The 21,092-nt window shown below is 47.4% G+C and overlaps 1 protein-coding gene across 1 annotated transcript in view; it reads left to right on the top strand.

The window, feature by feature from the left end:
- Positions 1–21,092, top strand: part of LOC147690056 (interferon-induced very large GTPase 1-like) — a 160,589-nt gene that overhangs the window by 12,640 nt on the left and 126,857 nt on the right. The window contains exons 2-3 of the mRNA XM_086937616.1: positions 6,093–6,150; positions 8,067–8,163. The gene's annotated coding sequence lies outside the window, so the exon portion shown is untranslated. The remainder of the gene's footprint in view (positions 1–6,092; positions 6,151–8,066; positions 8,164–21,092) is intronic.

The raw sequence follows: 21,092 nt of genomic DNA, 5'->3' as shown, positions 1-21,092 counted from the left end.
GACTGAGCAAAGAACATTAGCCCACTCAACCTGTATTACTTCTTATGTGCCTATATTATGCTTTATGTTCTGACCCAGAGAACACTACACAATAGCCATCTTTTCTAAAAAAAAAATCTTTTTATTTAATATTTTTTTACTTACTTAGTTCCATCAATAAATATTCTGATATCATATATAACAATTTAACAATCTTCGCCAAGTCGTCTTATGCACAATAAATGTACATTACATGTTAAAGGAAGAACTCACTCATACAAACGTCAATAACAGACACTGTATTGTGTGGTGGAATACATTTCAACTCCACCCATTTTGAAAAATAGTAACTACCAGAATATAATTTTTTCCAGATCTAATGCTTTCATAAGGACCTAACAAATCAATAGCCAACTGTGACCATGGTTTTTCTGGGAAGGAAGTTTGAATATGCTCAGATTTTTGTTTTGTCAAACCTTTGTCAGAATTTAAACAAAAAGGGCCGTTTTCCACAAACTTAACAAAGCAACTGTCCATGTATGGCCCCCAGAATAACTCACTGACTTTTTAAATAGTATTTGGTTGAGCCATGTGACCCTAATGAGCTATCGAAGCCAGTTTGTTTCTTATGCCTTCAGGTGGAACACAGCATCCCCCCTTAAAAATCACACCATTTTCTAAAAATAAATCAGCTTTAACCTTCCAAAATACTTGAAGCTCTTTGACTAAGCGTCTTTCCATTTGCTCCCCATTCAAAATGCACTGTTTAAGCTTTCTCAAATAGTCATTGCTAAAAACAGCAGTCAGCCATTATTCTTTTGACCATACATGTCCTACCAAAAGCACTACATCCTCCAAGGTTGCCACTATACATTCTTCTTGTGGCTGCGTACCGTAGGACGATCGAACTTCTCCTTATAGTCGAGACAAGCATTCAGCTCTCACATTTGTGCTCCTGGTATATACATAAAAGTAAAATTGTACTCATAGAATTTGTCAAGCAACCTCACTAATCTAGATGAGGCTTTACCAATTCCATGTTTTGAGAGTAAAGATATCAAAGGTTTATGGTCGGTTGTAAGATGGAAAGGCTTGCCCGAGAAAATATTTTAAAATGTTCTATTGACCAAGTGAACCCTAGCAGGGGTCTTGCTCTGTGGTAAAATATCTGGATTCAGCCACTGTTAATGTTGTGGATGCGAAGGCAATGGTGCATTCAACACCATCCTTAATTTGGCTAAATAGGGCACCAAGATCAGTAGCACTAGCATCCAGCCCCGGGCGTTGTTCCATGGTAAGGCCTTGTTCATGTAGAAGAGATCGTCCGTCTTGTCTGTTTAGTTTGAGACAGTTTTCCTTCATTCATACTGCAACATTCATCATGTGTCTGTGGAAGTTTGCTCTGGTGGTGGAGGGGCCTTCTGACCGGTGTTCTCAAGCAGGTCTTTCATATTTGTTTACTTTAGATGACATTTGTACTGTGATGCCCTGGGTGCACGCACCTCTTCTGAATATATAATGGAGAGTCTGAGCATAATTGCTTGGCTGTGCCTCCCATTGGTTTTTGTGGTCGTTGTCTCGCCTCAGCCCTTACGTCCGGGCTAGTAGGAAGTGTACCAGACAATCTGCTTTTTGGCCGTTCTCTCTTTGATGCCAGGAAAACAGCCATCACTGGGGAGAATGCAATGGATGTTGTGTGCCATGGGACCCTTTCATGCAACAAGGTTGAGTTACACTACAATACACCAACTGATACAGTGGCACAGGTGCTCTATTTTCTCCTTCTCATACCTGTGCTGCTTGACCATCAGTTACAAAACAAGCATTTGCAATGCAATAGGTCTCGCATTAATTAAGTTTGAGCTATTGGCATTGCTAAATATTGCAACACCAATTGCAAAAAGTCTATAAATTGTAGGCCAAAAAAATGTGTATTTATTTTATAGCAATGGTGGCATGCTGCGCTTTAGATGAATATGTTTAAAAGTAAAGTGTGCCATATTGCGATTGCTACAATAGTTAATTGTGGATGCGTTAACACAGCACTTATGCACTGATAGCTGGTTGTGTGTGTGCCTGGTGGAAGTGTGCACTGCCGGCTGGTAGTGTGTGTGCCTGGTGGAAGCGTGCACTGACGGCTGGCGGTGTGTGTGCTTGGTGAAAGCGTGCACTGATAGCTAGTTGTGTGTGTGTGCCTGGTGAAAGCATGCACTGGCAGCTGTTGGTGTGTGTGTGCTTGGTGAAAGAGTGCACTGACATCTGGTGGTGTGTGCCTGGTGGAAGTGTGCACTGACGGCTGGTGGTGTTTGTGCCCGGTGAAAGCGTGCAATGACGGCTGGTGGTGTTTGTGCCTGGTGAAAGCATGCACTGACGGTGTGGTTGTGTGTATAGTTTTGTGGTGTGTCGTTTTATGTGTGTGTGCTGTTGTGTGTGTGTGGTGGTTGTGTGTGGTTGTGTGTGTGTGTGTGTGGTTGTGTGTGTGTTTTGTGTGTGGGGTTGTGTGTTGTATTTGTGTGGTGTTGTGTGTGTGGTTGTGTATGTGGGCGCGTGTGGTTGTGTGGTTGTGATTGTGTGTGTAGTTGTTTGTTGTTGTGTGTGTGGTTGTGTGTGTGGGTGTGTGTGTGGATGTGTGTGTGTAGTTGTATGTGTGGTGTGTGTGTGGAGTTTAGAAAGTAATCTGTGGTAAGACGATGGAGGACCATGCAGTAATATTAGTGAGGACCTGGACTTTAATGGAGCAACAGGAAGACAATTAAACAAAGAACGTGTACCCTCTTTGCCATATAAGGTCTGCTAGATGAGAGGCAAGAATGCGTTTGTAAAACTGTAGTATGTCACTCTTAGGTGCCGGTGTATTTTGCAAAGAGAACACAAACATAAAAATAAATATGGGACTGCATGTCTTTTATGCAGTATGGCTTTCTAATGTAGAGCCACTAGCATGTGCTCGTGCCAGGCTGACATGAGGGCCACAGAGAGGCACTGCGGGCAGGTTGGGGGGTGCGTGCACAAGGATGCATTGGCCCCTGGGAGAAGGGGGGTGCTGCCGTGGGGGTAGTAGCTTAGCACTGCTGTGAGAGTAATAGCTGCAAGCAAGTGGTGCCCATCCCTTTGGATGTGTGTGGGTGTAAAAGGGGAGCACTTTTGAGTCACATGGAGCCCCGGTGCTTCTGCACATGCTGCGCCAAGGTGGCAGTGGTCCCTGTGGAGGCTGGTCAACGGATGAAAATATTTTAGTGGCCTTAGGGAGCAGAGCGCCAGGGGTCCAGTTATCTTGGGAAAGAAGGAGGGGGTCCCTCCCTTCCCTGGTTCATCATTTCCAGCTTGAAAGTGCCCGTGTGAGTCTCAGAGGGAGTGGAGTGGGGGTGTGGCTGCGAAATGGGGGCTTGAAGGATGCCAAGGCCACTAGTGGTGAAAGGTTTTGGACTTGATGTTGTGAAGCCGGCTTTTTCTGTGTGAATAGTGCTTCCTAAAAGGGGAGGGGGACAGAGGTGTATACGTGGTTGTATTAAGTTTATTTATAAAGTCCTTTCACTTAGCTGGGTTTTAAGGTGCCTTTTCCTTTACGCTTATGTCTCATTCTATGGGCCACATTTTTTTCTTTGTCTATTGCAGTTTAATATAGCGCAAATTCTACCCGAAGATATCAGAGCTCTTCACACAAGCACAAGTTGTGTTACAGAAGGACACACTAATTTTTTAGGTATGTGGACAGGCTGTGGCTTAATGGCTAGGGTGGCCGATTTTGGAGCTGGGGAACCAGTTTCGGGTCTGGACGGAAGTTCAAACATCATGTGATTCTGGTCAATTCACTTATTCTCTATATGCCTAAAAATGAGTGTGTATATCTGTAACGCAACTGGTGCCGTGTAAAGCGCTCTTCTGGTGGAGTTCATGCTATTAAAACAAGTCTGTCATTTGCATATCACGGGTAGATCGGCTTTCTGCGCATGAACCCTTTGAGGTATCTACTAGTAAATGCAAAAGGCTGGCACGCGATACAAACTGTAACTTCACATTACTGTTAACTCATGTAAGTGATATTTGAAGACAGGTGTTACATGAAAGAATGATACACTATTTACAGGGTAAAGAAATGGGACCGGAACGCAGTACTACAGATGAGGATGCATTTATGTTATTACACATCTAAGGTTTGTGGGCCAGGCACATGCCTGAGCGGATATGACTGAGAATCGAATAACAAGCAGAGCTGGATAAATTCCCTAATTTCTACGGAAGAGATGTGTACCACAGGCTTCACTGGTACCTGCAGAGAGTGTGAGGATGATGCAGACTACAGGTTCTGCTATCCACGAGGCGGCTTACGGGGTTACTGTACTAGCTGCAGAGATTGGTACTTAGCTTGCAGGTCATAAACTCCACAACCTATAATGTAGCTACCAGGTTGTTGTACCTGCTGCAGAGATCTGTACCTAACATGCAGGTCATGAACTCCACATCCCATAAGATAGCTTATGGGGTTGTTGTACCTGCTGCAGAGATCTGTGTGTAACATTCAGATCACTGGCTCCACTCCCCATGAGGCAGCTTAGAGGTTTACTATACTTACTGCAGAGAGATGGGTGTATGTGTAACTTGATCATACACTGTACTCCACAAAGGGTTACTGTAGCCACTTCAGAGATCGGTGTGCAATATGCAGATCATGGGCTGCTCTCCCCACCAGACTTCTCACGGGGTTACTGTATCAGCTGCAGAGACTACTTTGCAAAATGTGGTCCAGAGGCTTCACTTCTCATGAAACAAGCTACAGAGGTGCTACAAACTAGTGGCCCCAGGCTCCCCTCCAAGCACAGGAGGTCAGGGCATTACTGTAACCTCTCCAAAAATCTATATGCAACAGAATTTATGTGAACGCTGCAGAGAGGTGTTAGTAACCTGCGGCAACAGGCTGAAGCCCCACTAGGGCTGTTCTGGCAGTTACTGTACCAGCTTCACACATCTGTATGCAACATGCAGATCACAAGTTCAAATTCAACTAAAATAAGCTCTTGGGTTGGCTATGCGCTTGCAACCTACAGGCCGGGCTTTAGTAGTAGCCGATGAGCCTATACTAAAAAACAGGGGAACCATCTAGATCATGTCAATCGCCCCTTCTCAGATAAAAGTGAATGTCTGTCACGTTGGGAAGAAAAATTGAGGCTGCCAAGTCGGCTTTAATGAACCGCAAAAAATGCAATTAAACTAAAGAGCCGTCAGCAGTATAAACTAGAAATACTGACTGAGTAAACTTTACGGTCTCCCTGAACCACCACCGCAGCCCGGCTTGGACAGGAAGCCAGGCAACATGTGTTGGGACGTGGCCGGTCCCGCAAAAAGACAGGAAGCAGACGGGAGCCTACCCCGCGCTCCTGTGCCCGGAAGTCAGCGTGTGAGCTAGCGGGGCTCCCGTGCTCGTGGAGAGCCCCGCCTGCTGCAGAGACTGACCCGCTGCGGAGGGAGACAGGGTCAAGCGGAAAGAGCCCGGTGAGTGGGGGGGAGGGGATGTATGTGCGCTCGTGTGTGTATGTGCGCGCGTGTGTCTGTGTGTGCGCACGTGTATCTGTGTGTGGGCGCGCATGTGTGTGTCTGTGTGTGTCGGTGTGCTTGCGCGCGTCCTGATCTATTGTGAGTAAACAGCATGCCGGAATCGGAGCGCGTGTTCAAGCGTGCGAGCTGATCCGATTCCGGCATGCTGCGCGTGCCCATCTCTTGTCTCCTTGTAAGCACAGCCGTTGACAATAGGTCTCGCGGCGAGACAGCGCTTCGCGCTGTAATTGCCAGGGCGAGACCTAAAAAGCTCATCCATTGAGATATACATACACAACATAGTCTGAGAGAGTGGGTACCAGCATGGGAGCACATGAATAGGACATCACAGAGGAGACTACGGTAATAAGGTAGGGGAGAGGGCATTATAATAGTTAAGTATGCATGTCTGTGGTATTTTGGTATTTCTAGAGTGTGAACCTAGTCAAAAGGCAGCAGAGGGCTCAGTAGGACAGATATAATTGGATGGATGGATGGGTACTAGTATTAAGACAGAGGTTGTGCATGATGAGTACATCAGCAAACCATTTAATTGTTCCCTCTTCTTTCTTTCCCTCTAGTGATCCTGTCCTCACCGCCCATCCTCTGCAGCCTCCTCTTTGCAAATTACTACGTACTGTAAGTCATATCCTGACTGTATTAATCTCTGTTGTATTTCTGCGAAATTGCCAGACCTCCTTCCTCAAATCACCTCTCATTCATAGAATTAATATCCTTACAACCTAACAGTACCAAATCTTCTGTAGCTTATCTACTAATCCCACCAATCATGTGCAAGAACTCAAGTACCCCCCACTAATGACCAGCCCTAACTCCTATTTAATTTACAAGAAATAAAATTGAGTAAATGCATGGAATGATTTCCTTGAGAGGACAAGACTAATCCCAATAACCAACAATAACTAATAACTACTTGGCTAACCAGTGAACTTGGGTCCTAGAATAGAATGCTACTCGCCATAATGTGCTTTAGTGTCTTCTCAGTAGTAGTAAATAAATGCAATAATAATACAATACGATATGACATTTTCCAATTCTTAATTATGTTTCTCTGGATGTGTTTCACAAAGGCTTCTTTCAGGTTGATATTTCTTCTCATAATTTTTGCTTTTATTATTTCTCTCAACTTTTGTGACACTCCTATTCCCTCCCACTCTCCATTTTAGCCTAACCTCGGCTAAACCAAAACACTGCCTTATATCCCTTTGTATTAATCTGTCATTGCTATGCATAAATAGTCGCAGTACATTGTAGGTGTGATATTGTACAAATTGGACGAATCGGTTTGTAGCCCACAGGCAGGGCTGGCTCAGTCTTTCATCAATCTGAGTCGAAATGTGTGAAAACACATTCTATATAATAGTCAAGCTTATGCTTTCTTTAATAGATTACATGGTACTTTAATGAGGGGATATTGCTAAATGCAAACCCTTATAGAAAGGCCAGCGACACGTTTGATCAAAGCCTGTATTGTCATCTTCCTTATAATTTAACCTGCGTGCACAGGGACCGATCCGTAACTCTGTAATAAAATGAACAGACCTCTGAGTGCAAGAAAGGATTTATCAACCAATATAGATGAGCCACCCACTGTCGACATGTTTTAAAATGATAAATAAGTCGCTTAGCCTGTTTATGAATTTTAAGCCACGTAGGGAAGTCTAATGCCTACCCCTTTATGGAAACCACTTTTCTGCAGCAGCGTTAGCCCTGGAGAGCTAGAGGAGAGTTCTAAGTGCTGAGGGCTCTTTGGAAGCGCCATTCCCATGCTTTTTACATGCTATAAAAAACAGTTCCCATACTTTAGGTTAAAAAGAGCACTGTTCCTCAACGGTTAATGCCCAGTTTGAGGTGCCTCTGGCTGAAAGGGAATGAGCGATCAGCTGTTTGTGAAGTGAGAGGTGAGACAAGCAACTAAAAAAGAAACAAGACCTCTCACCAGGGTGCCTGCTATGTGAAAGAAATGTAAATGTCTGCAACTAACTTTAAAGGCTGCTTGGGAGCCAGTATATGTTTTTATTGATGGGAGCATTTGTAGCTTATCCTCATCGCTGCGGAGCGAATTCCGCTGCAGTGCTGAACATTCCGATCGCGGGCGTGGTCATGCCGGCTCCTGGCTGTCATCAGCACACGCCCACCGTGACTTATTGAGCATGTAAGAGGTTATCAGAGTTACGGAGATTAATTTTTTTGGGAGTTATTTTAAGGCTGAGTGTGGAGTACATCCTCACAATCAGGTTGCATTTTCCTTCAAATACATAGTTTGAAACCACTTTTTTATCTTAAACTCTGAATTTTTGCCAGTACGTGTTAAATTGTTGTATTTTACATTTGCCTTCCACCCTTTCCAGTTGGCTGTTTGTGCTGTGTGCTTTTTCTTCTGCTTGCATGACACTGATAACTTTGACTTAATAAAACTGAAGAGAACTGAAGTATAACTAAAACTTCTTATATACTGTGTGTAAATTAAATCTTGCACTGAGTTACAGAAGAATGTTTGTCTCGTCATTGATGAACTGATACCTGTTCTGCAGGTAAATAGCAGAATCAACAGTGTTATCAGCGCTTCACCATTAATAAGCATAACAAGGACAAGCCAGACTTCAAAGTGTTTTCTGAGACATATGTGAGGTGAGTGAAATGTATAGTGTTATTGGGCGTGGATTCAAGTAAAGAGCTTCAAAGGTCAATCAGAAATGTTCACACTTAAAGAGATTTGAGCGAGTCCTGGCTTCTATGAATGAGTCAGCACACCAACATGTGTGAGCATGAAAGTAAAGCATGCAGCAAAACCATCATCATCATCTCAGTAAACCAGTCGTAGCACAAGCACCCATGGAGAAATGGGAGATTCTGCTAACCCCTGCACCACATGGCAGGCACCTTAGCCCTCAACTGGAAGCGTTGGAGGAATGGGGGGCAGGGCCCCCAAAGTCACTTTCTGACAGGCTTTCCATGTCGGACAGCCCGACATGGAAAGCCAGTGGAAACCGACATTGTTATCCAGACTGTGGAAATACTGTCCTCAGGGATTATGGTGGGGCCTCTGACTGGCCGACGGGCGGAATCCAGCCAGAATGACTGGCCAGTTTCACTTCCTAATGCGGTGGTCGAAAGTGAAATTTAGGATGTGAGTCTGAAAGCCTCCGACTTGCGGTTGGAGGCTTCCCAACTCACATCGTAATCAGGCCCTATGTGTAAGCGACTCCTGCCACTAATGGAAGTTCATGAGGCTGCACTCATCAGAAGCCATCTGTTAAGTTTCGAATTGAAGCATTTAAGCTGCCTAGAAATCAACCGTGTAAGGTCAAGGAGGGCAATATCGTTCCTTTCTATATTTTCAGGGCATACCTTTGTGCTTTTTGTACCTGACACTTCACTAAATGCTGCTCAGGCATTGTGTCAGTCAGAGCCTAGTGGGCCTCAGTGCTGGTGGTTGAGAGGGTTTGCCAGTAGTATCCTAGGGTACATCATACTGTGACTCTACAACCTGCACTGAATACAGTCCATTCTGCACTGGGCTCTTCTTTTTATCGTAATTCTTAATTGATTTTAAATGACAACACAGTGAATACAGTGAAAATACCAAGCCAAATTGCCTATTACTGTGTATATCACCAGGGCACACCGTGGATGGGTCCCCTGAGGTCCTGGGGCAGCTTTAGAAGTGTACCTCTGTGATGGATTGGGACTGGAGGACTAAAGTGAGCATTTATAACCTTTTTTTAAAATCACTATTGAAAATGTTACATACTTGGAAGACACCAATTACGATCGGTTAAAATCATATCAAAGATATGTTGTTCATACAGTGGATATTCTAGGACACATTGGGCTGAGTGCTCAGGAAGCATAGCCAGAGAGGCAACCCAGTGAGTACTGTGCCTGGTTTTAGATCAGGAACAACGTGCAGCAGTGTTGATTGCGTGGGGGGGTGGGGGGGGACAATAAGTCTAACAACAGGAGGTACAGCCAATAGGGAAGTACCAATCATAGCAGGTGATGTAGCCCAGGCACAATTCTATCAGCTGCAGGCATCACCGGTGCACATTTGGCCGGAGTAGGGGAGCTCTGGGGGGCCAGGTTAACCAGCAGTATTGTAACCCATCAAAAAATGTGTGTGTTGTGTGTAGCCTGTTGGAGCCATTACACTGCTTCATCTTTGGGTTGTGCCCAATGGCAGAGTTCCTGCTTCCAGGCTAATATTGGAGGTGCCAAGGCCACTTTCCAGTGTATTACAATCGCTCATCATGCCAATGTGAGCACCAAGTCTATACATTTCCTCCCGGCTTTCTACTTTTTTTGAGCTTCATCAGGCCCAGCAGGTAAATTTTTGAGGTGTTGTTAGACCTGGCATCATTGTCGTGGGTTTCCCCAGAATTTTTGCCTTTGCCTGCTGTTATTTTGCTGTGTGTTGGACTTTGTTTTGCCCCAGGATGGTCTCCTACCTGGTGGCCAGAGAACGTGGGAGTAGCCCCAATCCCTGTAAAAAAAGGCCAGAAACTTGGGCATCATCTTTGATGATAAACTGTCTTTCATACATCATGTCAATGCAGTGGTCTCCTCATCCTTTTCTGTTTTAAGACTAATAGAGAAACGGCTACCTTTGATCCCAGCTAGTACCGGGAGAAATCTAATCTGTGCTCTAGTTATGTCGAAGGTTGACTACTGCAACAGCCTTTTAATCAATGCCCAAGAAAGAGTCCTGGTCAGACAGCAGCTGGTACAGAATGCAGCCGCTAGGATACTATCAGGGACTCCCAAGTTCAAGCCCATATCCAATGTGGTGCGAAAGCTCCACTGGCTGCCCTTAAGAAGTAGAACAAAATTCAAGACTCATTGCATTGCCTATAAAGCAATTCTCGACATAGGACCAGAATGTTTAAAATCAGCCTTCCAAGCCTATACACCCAGCAGACCTTTGTGCTCAGCAGATGCCAGTCTGCTGACTGTTCCCTGAGCTAGGAAAGCCTACTGGGGTGACAGAAGTTTCATAGTGGCAACATCTAAACTATGGAACTCTCTCTTCCCCTTCATGTGAAGGCTAGTCCCACGCTCAGATCATTTACAAAACAAATTAAAACAAGGCTTTTTAACCAATAAGTTTCCCGCCTACCTGCGTACCTCCAGCTCACTGCGCCGAGGCGCCTACGGGTATTTGTGCGCACTACAAGTTGTTAAAATAAATAATAAACAAATAGTCTAGATGCTTTGGGCACTTTGCCACTGCTGTTGTGTCAAAGTGCAAGTGCTCCCTCTTTAAATTGTTGTTATGCATTGGTGAGCCCATGTTTGGCATATTTGATTTACTGGTAAGTCCCTAGTACAGTGCACTGTGTGTGCTCAGGGCCTGTAAATCAAATGCTGCTAGTGGGCCTGCAGCACTGATTGTGCCACCTACATAAGCAGCCTGTAAATGTAACACATACCTGCCACTGCAGTGTCTGTGCGTAGTTTGGTACTGCGGTGTCGACCTAGCAAGTGCACCTACTTGCCAGGCCCTAAGCTTCCCTTTTCTTACATGTGAGTCACCCCTAAGGTTGGCCCTGGGTACTCCTGTGGGCAGTGTGCAGTGTATGTGAAAGATAAAACATGCCCTGATGTGTGTGGCATGGTCCTACTGCCAATTTCGTTTTTCACTATTGTAAGGCTATTTGTCCCATGGAATAGAATGGGAGTTTACTTATAACATCTTATGAATTAACTTCCCATTGGAACAAGATAGGAAGATACAATGTAGTATGCCTGAACTCAGAATATAAAGATGCATTTTTTAGTAAGGATGATTTTTAAATTTTGTGTTTGAAAACGCCGCTTTCAGAAAGTAGGTACTTTATTGCTTAGCCATCCAGTGTGCTGCTGTTAGGTTTGTACATTGATTGTCTGGCTTTGGAGTGACAGGGGCTGGGGATTTGCATTCTGTTCGGATAGACACTTGGGTGGTTTGGGTGTGCCTTTACAGGGTGAATCCGGGCTGGGCTGAATAGAGCTGGGCTGCATTCAGAGTAGGGGGAGGAGATTTCCTTCACACCTGAATGGGCCTGGTCTGCCTTGGACAATGGTGTCTTCACTTCCTGCCAAGAATCTGCACCAGAGAGGACAGAATTAGTTTTGGATGGGCAAAGAGCTTATCTCCCTCCAGAGAACAAAGAACTTTATGCTATAAAGAGTGGGGCCTAGACCCCTGAACTTAGGATTACTTCTGGGATTCAAAAGGAACCTTTGTCAAGGAGAAGAGCTTGAGAAACTGAGGAAAAGTACTGCCCCATTGCTGTGTGCTTTCTGGGGTTGGCCTGCATTGGCTTTTTCTGCCAAGGAAAAGACTAGGACTTTGCTGTGTGCTGTGCTCCCTGCTTGAGGAAGAACTCCAAGGGCTTGAAGTGGACTTGCCTCCTGTTTTTGAAGTATCAGGGATACAAAGACTTCCCCCAGATCCCCTGAACTTCCTTTCTGGGAGTTCTGACCTGCCAAGAGGTGCCTGCTCCTGTTCTGGGCCTCTGGAGGTTTTTCCTGTTGTTGGGAGCTGGAAAAGTAATTATGAGAAGCGTGACTCATCCGTTTCCAATGCATCACTGAAGAAACTGACGTAGCGCCTGCCCATGGCTCGAGAAATTGCTGCATGCTGCATCGAGTGCACCGATCCACAAACTCCGAGATCACGCACTGATTCCGACGCAGGCCCAGCTGTGCGGCTGCAAGAACAAACGCATTGTGGAACCGCGGCTGCAAGAACCAAAGCATCCCCAATCCTCACGCATCACATCTGGGCGCCACGCCTGCAAGAACACCGGGACCGCAGGTAAAAACTAACGCACCTCCGCGCAATGCAGTAAGAAACTGACGCATCATCTCCCCTTCAGTAAGGAACTGAGGCATCACTGCCCCTGCGTGGCAGTACGGCACCAACGCATCAACTCACCTGAAGTAAGGAACCAACGCATTACCTTCTGTGGACGTAAGGGACCGGCGCATCACCTTCCCTGAGTCAGTTTTTGTTTGTGCGTGTGACGCATCCAAGGTACTTTGTGTGAAAAGTGTCACTTCTGCAATTTGCTTTGAACAGAACTGTTTCTACCTTTTGAAAGTCATATTTGTATTACTGTAGTGTGTATTTTTGTTGTTTTGGTCTTGTTTGGTTTAGATAAAGATTACTTATTTTTCTAAACTGGTGTGGTGTTCATTTGTAGTGTTTTCACTGTATTACTGTGTGTTCACAAATGCTTTGCACACTGCCTCTGAGATAAGCCTGTCTGCTCGTGTCAATCTACCAAGTGGGTGAGCAGGGGTTTTTTTAAAAGTGTATCCCCCTTACCCTGACTAGGAAGAAGGGTCCCTCCTTGGACAATGGTGCAAGCCATTGCCAACTGGAGACCCCCATTTCTAACAGGTGTTGATATGGCATCTGCTCATTATGTGTGTTATGTGGTCGCAAACTGCGATTTAGAACATAAATGTGGCACTTCTCAATTAAAAGGCAATAGTTTCAGTAGTGCATTTTGCGAGACCTGTGGGATGTGGTTCAGGATCTTGATCCATTCCTTACTCCAACGGTGTTGTAGACTGGTTAGTGTCGGTCTCACCACCTGACACAGTGCTGTGTACACACTGGTGACTATGTCTTATGGGGCTCTGCATCATCAATGCATGCAATACCGTGTCAGTGGCATGCTCCCTGCCCAGGTCGCCCCACACTTTTCCCAGCACCCCACCAAGTGCTGCATTTGTCAGATTTTGTCTCATTGGAGAGGTTTATGCACCTTAGAGCTCTGAAAAAAGAGAGTGCTGCCCTCTACGAACAGTTGACCCAGACCTACAAGAGATGTGCACAGCTACTGAGACTACTTTCCTAAGACACTCAGAGCACATATGACCGAGTCCCTCCAGGCCAAAAAAGCATTGACTCGGGTGCCTCCTCTGGGGCAATCCATGTCATCAGCCACTATAACTGGCCCACCAGGTGGTACAGCTCATAGTCCATGGCCTCAGCCATCAAAGGAAGGCACAGGTTAGCCCGGGCCACCCAATGCCCAGATCACATCAGAGAGCAACTTTCGGCCTAGCAGCAGAGGGGCACTGGCAAACACATATAAAAGCTTCTGTAAAGCCACCATTTTCGCCAGCTGGATGGAACTCATGAGTGACCATGTTAGTGTCCACTCAAACGCTGATGATGCGCAGCGGGTGTCAACCACTCTATCCTGGTTGCTCTTTCACATATCCACAGGGTTTCTGTACACACAAACACCTAGGAATCATAAGATGTATGAGGTAATCGAGATCCCAATAGAACCCAGGCCCCAGCCAAGAAGGCTGGTTACGCGTCAGACAGTGGTAGTATGTGGAGCCCAGAGACCATACCAAATGAGTCCAGGAGCCCCAATTTTGGCGCCAGCCCGGAAGTGACATTGTTGAGATAGATCAGGATGTTGTCCGCATATAGAGATATAATGTGTTTCTGCCCAGCCACCCTCAGACCCTAACCCCGTTTCAGGGTTCTCATCCCATATGGCAAGGGATCAATGGCTAGCATGAGCAGTAGGGTTGCTAATAGGCAGCTTCACTGGTGCCTCTGCAAATCTATGTAAACAACGAGAGAGAAAGGGTAGGTAAGTCACTCTTATACCCCTTAGGAATACTACAATCAAACAACAGAAGAGTGACTAAGACAAACTTAGCGAAGAATCTGTCATTTGTCCGAATACTCATGCCCAACTCACCCCCCATCCTGGGGTGCTACGTACAGTGCCCGGACTCAGGCCAGCAGTTTCTCCACTAACCCCAAACCCCATCTGGCGGCCGACTAATAGTAAGTATGCCCACAAGAGGTTATCAAATGCCTTCTCCATGGGTTCTGAGACCACCACCAATTTGGGAGGTCGCAACAGTCCATCCAGCACATGGAAAGGGTGCTTTATGTTCGAGAAGGGAATCCTCCCCAGGAAGTAGCCACTCTCATCCGGATGGATTAGGTTAGGCAAAGAGGAGTGGATATGGTTTGCAGTGATTTTCCCAAGTATCTTACTAATCATATCTGAAAGAGACACGTTAGTGCGCGTCAGTAGGTGGGGTCCTGCAGCTCCGCGTCTGTCGCTGGCGTTGTATTCGCCGAGATGGCGTCACGGAGACTACTTAGGCGCCACCCATGTGCGCTGGCGTCAGTTCTTTCTTTTTCCTCACCAGGAAGCGCAGATCCGGTTAGAGCACGTACCCTAGTCATTTTTTTACTATGTTTTTGAGACTTTGTCTAGTGTTGGTTTCTCTGGTGCTGGTAGGGATGCCTGCTTTAAGTCTTGCAGGACCTGTCGTCGCAATATGTCGGTGGCGGACCCTCATGACATCTGTCTCTGCCTGGAGCGCGACCATGACTCCCGGTCCTGTCTGGACTGTAGGGCTATGGCCCCGATGGCCCTGAGGGAACGGCGCCGGAAGTTGTTTGAAGTTAGGAACTCGTCCCCGTGCCGTTCCAGATCCAGGAGTTGCTCCCGTGACCGCTCGCGGAGTCGTCACCGCCGCTCCTCTTCCCCTTTGGATTCCGATAAGAGATGGCACAAAAAGCAGTCAAAGAAGCGCTTTCGCTCTGCGACATCTCCCCGTCGGTCCCCGCATGCGGACAAGGGGGACAGGGCCTCCGACCCTGCAGCTCCTCTGGAGCCTGGGAGTCCCGCGGCCTATCCTCCTTACCTGGGTCCGTCGGTGACTCCCGCACAAATGCAAGAATTCCTTGCTGCCATGGGCCGCCTGTTTAGGCCTCAGGCTCCCGCCGGTGTGCCTTCAAGCCCTGCGGTCCTGTGTCCAGATCCTGCTGGTCCGTCGACTCCTTCGGCGGATCCAGCTCCGGCGCCGCCAGCGGCTGCGGCCCCACCGCCGCAGGATCCTGTGCCCCTGGCTCTGGCCTTGGTGCCAAGAGGTCCCATGCTGCCGGCGCCGGCATCGGCTCTGCCGGTGGCGCCGCAGTGGATCCCGCTGGTTCCGCCCCTGCCCCGGTTCCCGGAGGGCTTTGTCCCCGCCTGGGATCTGTATTGGGAACCGCCGCCGGCTCGGCCCCGGCCGGCCCTGCTCCCGGCGCCGTTTATTCCTTCACTGGTCCCTGTCCTGCCACCGTGGCCTCTGCCTTCGGGGCTGGCGGAGGAGAACGACTGGGAAGGGTTTGAGGACCCGCTTGCTCGTCAGTGTGATTCCGAGCAGGACTGGGTGGATGACTTGGAGGAGGCCGGTGGCCTCGATGTCTCCTCTGATCCGGGGCTTGCCTCTCCCCCGCCTACTATGGAGGAAGGCACCTCTTATACAGTGGTGCTCCATCGGGCTGCTGAGGTCCTTAACCTCGATCTCCCCACGGTGACCCTGAAGACGAATCTCCTCACTGGGGTGCTCCAGCCCGCGTCCACTTCTTCGGAGCCGCTGCTGCCCTTTAATGATGCCCTCACTGAAGTCTTGTTGGGCACTTGGTCACAGCGACAGTTGACAGCTTTCGATCTTCCTTCTGAAGTCTGTGATGTCATCCTGGCAGCCAGGCGACCCTCTACGAAGACGGTATAAGCCGGCAGGTGGAACAAGTTTGTGGCATGGTGCACAGATAAGCCTTTCCGAGGTTCTTTTGTTCCTCCTTTCTTTGGCCCGGCAGGGTTCTGCTCTGGGTACTATCAAAGGTTATCTTTCGGCCATGTCTGCCTTTTAACGGCATACAGATCAGCCTTCTCTTTTTAAGTCCCGGTGGTTAACCGTTTCTGAAAGGCATTACGCACACATTTCCTCCCGAGCCGTTCATCATGCCTAAAAGGGACTTGAACCTTGTATTAACATATCTGATGTGATTTCCCTTCGAGTCCCTTCATAACTGTTCTTTGCGTCTTCTTACTCTAAAGACGGCTTTCATGGCAGCTATCACCTCTGCCAGAAGAGTGAGTGAGCTCCAGGCTCTTTCTTCCGAACCTCCTTTCCTTTCTGTCCATCCGGACAAGGTGGTTTTAAGGACCCGTTGTTCTTTCTTGCCAAAGGTTGTCAATCCCTTCCACATTAGGCAGACCATTACTTTGCCCACCTTCTTTCTGCCTCCACGTCCTTCAAAGAGGAAGAGAGGCTCCACCGTCTGGACCCAAAACGTGGGCCATCGCTGCCAGTCATTTTGCCCGTCATTAATTACTTAATTGCGAGAGCTATTTCGCGCTCCATGATAGGCCCTCTATTTGGATTCTGTCCCTTGAGTCGAGGGCGGTACAAAAGGGCGTGGTGATGGACGGAGCATCTGAATCAATCAAACACTCACACCCAGTCAAAAGATCTGGGTTTAATCCATCACCGTTCTTTAGCCGATTCTGCCACCCCAGTTCAGACATGGCTATATGCAAATCAGTCTGACCCTGTGCCTCATGGGAACAGTCCAGCCCGAACTGCCAAGCCATGTCTTCCCTGGACCGGAAACAAGCTTCCGAGGACCGGTTTCTGGCATTCCAGCCGTCTTCAGCCCAGCTTGCTTGAATCCAGTGGCAAAGTGAGCAAGGGACTCACGTCTGAGCATACCCTGCCACACTTATGGCGGCCAAAAGCGGTACAAAAGGGGGTGGTGATGGACGGAGCATCTGAATCAATCAAACACTCACACCAAGTCAAAAGATCTGGGTTTAATCCATCACCGTCCTTGAGTCGAGGGCGTCAGCAGTATATTGGCTAAAAATGAGGTCAGTTGATCCGCATAAACTTCTGGGACCTATCCGTACAAGGACCTACAGTTGTCTGAAAACACTATGACGAAATCCACTTGTCTGTGCACACAGTGGCCGTCCAGGTGTTGGATAGTCATTAGGACGGGGTGACTGTGTTCCGCCCTCAAGGAGTCACCCTCTGTGGGTTTCTGCAATATGTATTCCCAGTACTCATGAAAGGCCATCTAGGTACCTAGGTCTGCATGCTGCGGTCTCCGCAAAAACGGGGAAAGTCGGGCCTCCACCTCCGAAATCGCATGGAGCTCCAGGCTCCACTGCTCCCTTTTTGTGCAGTCCATCTAGGACTGCAGGGTTGATCGTACTCCACAGAGGTTTTAATGCAAATCCTTCTAATTTGTACCTTAAAGGTGGCCCATTCGATTGATTGTGTGGAGGCCTAGTCCTTATTGATTTGAAAAAAAGTGCGTTATGCCTTCCTTCATGATGCCTCGGTATGCGGTGTCCTCAAAGGCTGGGAAGTGTAGATCTCACAAGGGTATTCGAGTTCTCGATGGGCCCCATCGTAGGGATAACAGGAGTGGGCAATTGTATGAGAAGGTCATCATTAGGTGCTTGATGTAGTGTGTCGCCCCTGTAAGATATCATGAGGTGAGAAACAGGTCTATCCTAGTGTGAAGAGTGTGCATGTGGAAGAAGTGGGAGTACTGCCTTGTCACTGGATGTGTTTGCCACCATGCATCCAGTAAGCACCAATTTGTTAATCAGTCTTTCAACTGTTCTAATGCCCTGCTTGTGTGCCCCAGAGGGGTGGGTGGGATCAGTCCAGACCAATGTCAACAACACAATTATTGTCTTCTCTCACTACCAGGTGCTCGTCCATGGTACTCTCCAGCAGGGCAGTCAGCAAGTGCAAATGACCTGCCTGGCTCATGTTCAGTAAGTGCAGCCTGCGGATGTGCACTGAGTAGCCATCAAGCCTCCCACTCACGAATATATGTCATCCCTTCAGATCTACCTTCTCCCATTCTAGATGAAACAATACCCCTGATGCCTCCCGTAACAGATCTCCCAGGCAGTACACCAAAAATGTGGTGTAGAAGAGCTGGCCTGTCCAGCGGGACTGCAGGTGACGCCATCCAGCTTCTTTAAATGTGTCTCCTACAGTGTGGCATTGTGTGTGGTATGTGTCATTAAGTAAGAGCGAATGCGATGGCACTGAGCTTGCTACACCATCACTGTAATGTTTCAGGTGATGAAATTGAAAGTGATATAGTGTGTCCTGGCTCTCATCGTGGCTCTCGGATTGAGTGATGCCAATGTTATCGTGCCCCACTTTGCCGGAAAAGAAAGACAGTAAGCATCTTGTAAACAACTCAGGTTTAAGTGTGTAATTATAGGCGCCACTCCTGTCTTTAGTTTGTGTTGGCAGGGCCCCATTCCGGCCTGAAAAGATGATTAAAGGCCCACTCACAAGGAGGTAGTTGCCTGGTCACAGAGCAAAGATAGGCAGCAGTCTTCTGAGACCCGCCATACCGTATCGCTATAGGTCATATCATTTTTTCGGATGATTATGGTGTGACCCTTGGCATCACTGCTGGCCTCCGATGCTATTGCAGAGGTAGGCTCCTGGAGTGCCACCACAGCCCATGGCGTTGATGACCTATTCATGTCTGCTTGAGCCTTGCTGGGAGTCAGGCTATGTGATTGTCTGGCCCCCTTTGTCATCTACTTCTCCAGCATCAGGAGCTTCTTTAGTTCTGCGACTACTCCTGCATGGTCCCCACCTGTGAAGATGTCTTGTGGGCCTCAGCCCAGTCCCAGGCCTCCATTGGGTCAGTGAAGAATATGAAAGATTTACCGTCACAAGTGATCTGGAGCCTGTCCATGAAGAGCAGGGTGCACTTCAATCCCATGTCACAGAGTCTACATTTCATCGTGAGAATCAAGGCTCTGTGCCTCTGGATGACCAGGGTGTGATCCGAAAAGATATAGATCTTACTGTTGTCTACCGCAAAGTGGCCTGCTTGTCTGGCCACTTGTGGGATTACATCTCTTTCAAGAAAATGTAGGAACTTAGCCACAACAGGCCTATGTGGTGCCCTTTGGGGTGGAATCCACACCTAAACCCGATGTGCCCATTCCAGGAGAAAACAGTGGACAGGCCATGGTGTGACACCATTCCCTTCAGCCACACCTCTAGGTATGGTACCAAGTCCTGCTTCTCCGTACCCTCTGGCAGACCAACCACATAAATGTTGCTGCAGCACGCTCTGACTTCTGCATCCTCCGATCTGTCTGCTAGGATGCGAAGATGGTCCGAGAGCTCCAGCACCTGTTGCTGGAGATCTGCCATCTGGGATGCAGCTGGCTCAGTGACGACTCTGCCTGGGTCACCCTCTCATGTCGTTTTTTTTTTAGTTTTATTTTTGATTTTATTGTACAACAAAACAATACCTTTCAACAGCCATACAGCAAGTCGTACATTCTCAGTAGCAAGGATACTCCAACAATTCCGTAAGTGCATGGCATGAAGCACATTTACCTGGTAACACATATGTTAATGACAACTCTCCATTTCATGCATTATATTCATTAAGGTATTGCAGAACATCAAACAGTGAGTACTATCTTAGCCCTTAAAACCCCAAGCAAGGAATTTGTAGATCCCACATCTTATAGTTCTCAATCCCACCAGTATTGACCCTCTGCCTCTCAGGCCACCCAAAGAAGCCAGGAATCTCCCATACCCCTCAGTCGTCGTTGGTGTGCCCAGTGCCCACCTCCTCCATCTCCCTCTGGATAAGATAGTGCTGCAGAGGTCCCCAGATGTCTCCAGGTATGGACGCCTCAGGAAGTAATTCTGCATATATGGTTGCCTGTTCCTGGCAATTCAATAGATCTGTCAACCATTCTTTTAACTTGGGAGCCCGCCCCGTACCCCAAAGAAAGGTCCTTTCGCTTTCTTGCGCCTAGACTTTGGAATACGCTCCCTAGTGATCTCAAGTTGATCTCCTCTCACCTTCAGTTCCGCAAGGCACTTAAGACTTGGCTATTCCAAGCAGCTTATCTCTAAGTTCCCCCCCTGGTTGATATCTGAGCTCTCTGGTTACCATCTTCAGCGCCTTGATGCCTATGGGTTTAGTTGCGCTTTTGTATACAAATTGCCATTAATATTAATAATAATAATAATAATAATCTACAGGCCACTTTATGTTTTGCAAGTAACAGGAATATACCTAAGAATTTTCGATACGTCTTGGGAATCTGAGCAGTGCAACCCAAGAGAGCCAGCATGGGTTCTCTGTCCAATGTACAACTGATCATTTTTCGAGCGCCTCGTGTACCTGATCCCAAAAAGTCTGTATTGTCGGACACTCCCAGGCTAAATGTAAGAACCCCCCCCCCCCTCTGTCCTACCACATCATTCACATTTGTCGTGATCTTGTAAGCGAAATCAGTATTTTTTTGCAGGCGTGTAGTATAACCGGTGTAGAAATTTGTAGGGTATTACTCGCAGTCTGCAACTAGCAGAGATATGTGAGGTTTGCGTACAACAGTATTCCCATTGCTCCTCGGTCAGCTCTTGATCAAGTTCTTCACTCCATTGGAAGTGAGCGGAGCACAGTGTATCCTCCCATTGGGTATGTATGCATTTATACAGGTTAGATACTGGATGCATCCCATCTGTGGACCCCAACATGTTATGCAATGGAAGAAGAGTTGTCGGTTCTTGGGGGAAATCCGGCAGAATTGCTCTCATCCCTTGTATCAGGCGCACATAAAGAAATATATCCAGGGGAGAGGGCTGTCCCCTGAAATAAGTGTTATGAGGAACAAAATTTCCTTTCATGAAATAGGTCTCCCCATCCTGCGACACGTATACGTTTACACAAATTCTGA

The sequence above is a fragment of the Lissotriton vulgaris genome, chromosome 9 (genome assembly GCF_964263255.1).
Source record: "Lissotriton vulgaris chromosome 9, aLisVul1.2, whole genome shotgun sequence".
NCBI classification, from domain to species: domain Eukaryota; kingdom Metazoa; phylum Chordata; class Amphibia; order Caudata; family Salamandridae; genus Lissotriton; species Lissotriton vulgaris.
The sequence above is the reverse complement of the archived record's forward strand: the minus strand, read 5'-3'. Positions and strand labels throughout refer to the sequence as shown.